We start from the raw sequence: 5,176 nt of genomic DNA, 5'->3' as shown, positions 1-5,176 counted from the left end.
CAATGGTGGACTCTGGTGCATGAATTAATTTCCATGCTTGGCGCCTACCAGGATATCATCAAGTCCCGCTGCCGGAAGATCAAGAAAAGTAAGCCGTAGCCGGCACATATTGCTACAATGTGATGCCGTTCGGATTGAAGAATGGGGCCACCTATCAACGCTTGATGAACAAAGTGTTCAAGGAGCAGATCGGGCGGAATCTGGAAGTTTATGTGGGCGACATTCTTATCAAATCCGTCCAAGCGGCCGATCTTTTCAAGGATATGGAAGAAACCTTCCGAACACTGCGCAAATATGGAGTCAAGCTAAATCCCCAGAAGTGCCTGTTCGGAGCTAAAGGAGGGCGTTTCTTGGGGTATATAGTGACCGAGCGGGGAATCGAAGCAAATCCCAGCAAGACATGCCGCCCCCAAGAAATACAAGAGAAGTGCAAAGGTTGACCGGTCGGATAATTGCTTTATCCAGATTCATCTCCAGAACCGCCGATCGGAGCCTGCCATTCTTCAAAATCCTGCACAAGGCTACTAAGTTCCAGTGGGATGAAGAGTGTGACCGAGCATTTGAAGAATTGAAGACATATCTAAATTCTCTGCCTGTGCTGGCCAAGCCGATCGGGGGTGAGTCACTGTATATGTATCTGTCGTCAACTGAGCATGCTGTAGGCTCAGCACTTGTGAGGGCGAGCGGCGAAGAGCAGCCGGTGTATTTTCTAAGCCACATTTTAAGGGAAGGGGCCATACCCCGGTAGCTGATTGAAGATTGCTGTCGCCGAGCTGCCCGGGAGTCAATTTGGCTATACGACTCCGAGCATCTATCCAAGCTTGTGCGAGAGGACCCGTCAGGGTGATCATCTGCTCGGGAAATATCGGCCGATCGGCGGCAGCCATGTACGCCTCCGAAGGGAGGCGCAGGACGGTTTTAAGTAGATTCTGGCCGCTCGGCCCGCTCTGAGATGGCCCACCAGCAGAAGAGGAGGGTAGCTCGCCTAAACGCTTGAGACGTCGTCGAGTCCTCAAAGGGCTGGACGGCGGAACTTCCGAGCTGGCCCTCGGAGAATCCTGAGGGGTAGGGGTACTCTCGACGAAAACTGTTCCGGACAGCACCGGCGTGCCTACACCCTGCTCAGGTTGTGGCTCATCAAGTGTAGAGGCAGGTGCGGATTCCGGTCGCCGGCGTTTCCGAGTGCGCAGCGGTGCATCATCGGCCGAACGGGCCTCCACTTCAGCTTCACTTCCATGTTCTATATTGCCCGTGGCCTCATCAGGAGGGGCAGGGGCGTCCGGGGCTTCTGGGACCGTTGGCGTCCCCTCACCTTCTTCGCCGGCCGGGTCAGCCGAAGCCCGGCCCCGTTCGGCGGCCTCCTTGCTCGTCACCGCCTCAATCTGAGCGGCTTTCAGTTTGAGCTTCTCGGTAGCTCTGGCTCTCCACATGACCTCAGCTGCAGAAGCAGAGAATAAATCAGTTAGAACAAAATAAAGGAGGAGATAGGGAAGCTTACTCATGCTACAAGGCAGATCGGCTGGTGCAGAAGACAAGCCGAATATATGCATTACTCCTGGGAGAAGCATCTTGTCAATGTGATAGCGCTGACCTACTAGCCGTTCGGCTGCATGGAGATAGTCTGCGTCACCTCTAAACTTGCCGAGTTCCGGTTGCGCAGGCATAGCTGTCTGCCACTTAGTGCGGAAAGTAGGCCGCTCGGGAAAACGAATATAGAAAAAATGCTCCTTCCAGTGTTTGTTGGAGCTCGGCATATTATCGAAAAGGACGAAGCCTATCCTAGATTGGAAAACAAAGGTACCCCACTCGGCTTGCTTGGGATAGTAGAAGTAGTGGAAGATTTTCGGGTTTAAGGGAATGCCGTTCAGTTTGAACAAAACTATCACTCCGCTCAGCAATCTAATAGAATTGGGAACTACTTGGCCGAGCGGAATGCGGAAATAGTTGCAAACTTCTAAGAAAAACTTGTGAGGAGGAAAACGTAGGCCGGCCAGGAATTGATCACGGAAGAAGACAACAGTGCCGGACGGAGGATCGTTAGGCCGATCGGAAGGCATGGCTAACACTATTTCGTGGTCGGTCGGTAGGTCATATGCTCGAATAAGGCGCATGGCGTCTTCCTCGTCGAACCGACTTTCCATGTTCGAGTACCAAAGACCCGGAGCACCGCCGGTTGACTGCGAGGTACTGGTCATGATCGAAAGGCCAGAATGCGGGATAGAAGAGGATGGTTCAAGCAAAGGAAGAAAACCGACTGACGAGGATGATTAACAGAAAGAAGAACGCGTCTCGAGCGAGAAAAAGGATCTTACAAGCGAGGGAGATGATCGGAAGTTGCCGTGTGATCGTCGGGAAGTCTGAGCACAAGGTCGCCGGCGAAAGGAGGAGCGACAGGAATCTGGAAATGAAGAAGATGAAAGGCGGCGGAAACGGAGTCAAGGGCTTTATATCACCGCCCGGAAGCGATCTCCACCGTCCGATCCAGGTCGTCGATATCGAGGTTGTCATCTGATCGTCCGTTTCAAACGGCGGCTGTCCCATCGGAAGTGACGCAACCGCCATACTCTGACAAATGCACGATCGCCACGTGTCAGCCGGTTACTAGCCGCATTTAATGAACTCCCCTTACCGTGCGCAGAGCACGTGATGGGAGGTGTGGAAGAACAACGGACGTCGATTCCAAGAAAATACAAGGCATGGACAAAATATCGCCGAACGGATAGATATCGCCGCATGGATGAGCAGCCGTATGTCGCGCCGAGCGGCCTAATGCAATAATCATTGTTCGACAGATCGGCAGTCCAGTCAGTCGGACCTTGCCTCCTTCGACTAGACTCGAGAGGAAGGCAAGTGATCCGGCGGTAAAAAGCCGGAACCCCACAAGGAGTCAACGCTGAGGGGAGGTCAAAGGGTCCAGTGGCTCACCCGAAAGGGGCGAGCCGACCGGACTCGGAAAAAAGGGAAATCTGATAGTAAAAAGACACCCTGGTAGGGACCAGGGTTCCGACGCTCAAATGAAGCAGTGCACAATGACCGAGCGGAAGGAAGCACCCCCCGGACGGCGCAAAGAATCAGGGCCGTCCGGACGACTTTCACCGCGTCCGGACTTTCACCGCCCGCCCGGTGGGCCGGGCTCCCCAGACAGGTGGTGGGTAAAAGATGGGAACATTTTCTGACAGCCGTCAAGTCGTATGGCTATGCCATACGACTAGCCTGACAACGGGGGTCCTGCCGTCCCATCAAAGAACATTCTCTCACTGTAGCAGTATGGGATCAGGTAAGCTCTCTGACAAGTGCATACCGTGGTATGGGTTGCTGACACGTACGCATCTCGATGGGCGTGCATCAATTCTTTCTCCGTCCTATATAAAGAGGCTATTACTTCGCCAAAGGTACGCATGATACAGATTTGGCAGCCACTTTCTCCATAGCCTACCTGACTTGAGCGTCGGAGGACCGTCGCCGGGAACCCCTCCCGGCCCAGTTTGTTGCAGGTTCGCCGGAGCACTCGAAGATCTAGCAGAGAGCGCCACGTGCCCAGCGTCCGCTGACTCTTGGTTCGGACAGGATCATTCATCAATTATCTCAACCACATCATATAGTGATAGATCTATCATTCCTAGGAACTTAATATAATCCAAACTAGAAATTATTGCAATGAAGTTTTCTCATAGTTGCAATTTAATTAATCAGTACTTATCTACGACTTACAGTATGTACAAGCAAAAAGATACAAACAAAAACAAATTTCACCGAGTCTGAATATTTAAAACACTATAAAAAGGTTATTTGTTGAAATATATGCAATTTATAACCTTAGTATTAAACACCAGTTCTTCATAAGTTGAATACTGAATTGTAAGCCTTTTTTCACTAGAATTATTGCTGATATAGATATTCTTACAAGATTTATAGTTTTGGTCATTAGCTAGAGGGTCTATATGTATTTTGTTTGAGTATAAACTTAGTTGTATTCCAAGATGATTAACTATGATGCCTAAATCACATTGGCTGATGACAAATCATCGACAGGGGCTAAATCACCTTGATTAAAAATTTAAAAGAATCTAACTATATAAACAACAATTTTAATCTTTCAAATTCAATTCATTAGTAGTCGACCCAAATGACATAACTGTTTATCACTAAGAGTACATGGAAAGTAAATAAATTCACTTTTAGTTTGCAAATATTAAATTCACTTTTATCACTAAGAGTGCATGGAAAGTAAATAAATTCCTCAGCAGCAATAAAGATGAGTAACATCAATTCATTTATATGATTTCCAATGATAAAATAACATCAAAATAAGTTTTTATTTCAAGGGGAAAATAGCTGAAATGCAAACTAGTCAACACGAATTTCAAACTTTATCCTCTTCGAGCTTGGCTTATGAAATCATTTCTTAGAACAAACTTGACAAATTCAAGACTGTTCTTTCAACCAGATAGTAACTTTGTAGAACTAGAGGAAATCAAATGAAAGATTATATCATAAACCCCAAGCGCAACAACTGGAGCAATGAATATCTGAAAGGGATCTATCTACTTGTTCATCTCACATAAGAGAAGTTCAAAGACTACATAGAAACACATCAAACACTAGGGGAAAAACATAACAGCAACAAGATCTGATATAATGAGGGAAAAGCTAAGAGAAGTTCCTAATCAATCAAATCAAATATGAGTTTGTTTTATATCAAATCAATTATAATACTGAAGCAGTGTTGGAAAATGCAACAAATTTTCTTTAGGGCTTATATGCAAAATGGAAGATATTGCATTATTACCATTGCTGGAAGTGAATCCTTGTGGTCAACTCCAAAATGTTCAATTATATCTTTCATATATCGCATGATATAAAAACCACATTGCTCCACATCCGGTTGTTGAGGAGCCTATGTTAGAAAAGAAATATTGGAATAACTCCTTCGAGGATAGTGAAACAGTTGCTAATCAAAAGGGCATACCTTGACAACTACCCATGTTGGTTGTTTTTCCCCTTTTCTTCTTGCCTCCACATTATACATTTTCAAGGCCCTTCATGCATATAACCTGTGGGAATTGTATTGCCACATCAAAATACATCCATGTTTCAACAAAGGTAAGAAAAGAAGCCAAAAAACTTACATGTTGACAACATATTTTCAATCTTGATCACGAATGTGGTGACCAAG

The sequence above is a fragment of the Zingiber officinale genome, chromosome 9A, assembly GCF_018446385.1.
Source record: "Zingiber officinale cultivar Zhangliang chromosome 9A, Zo_v1.1, whole genome shotgun sequence".
Classification (NCBI taxonomy): Eukaryota; Viridiplantae; Streptophyta; class Magnoliopsida; order Zingiberales; family Zingiberaceae; genus Zingiber; species Zingiber officinale.
This window is presented reverse-complemented; position numbering follows the sequence as displayed.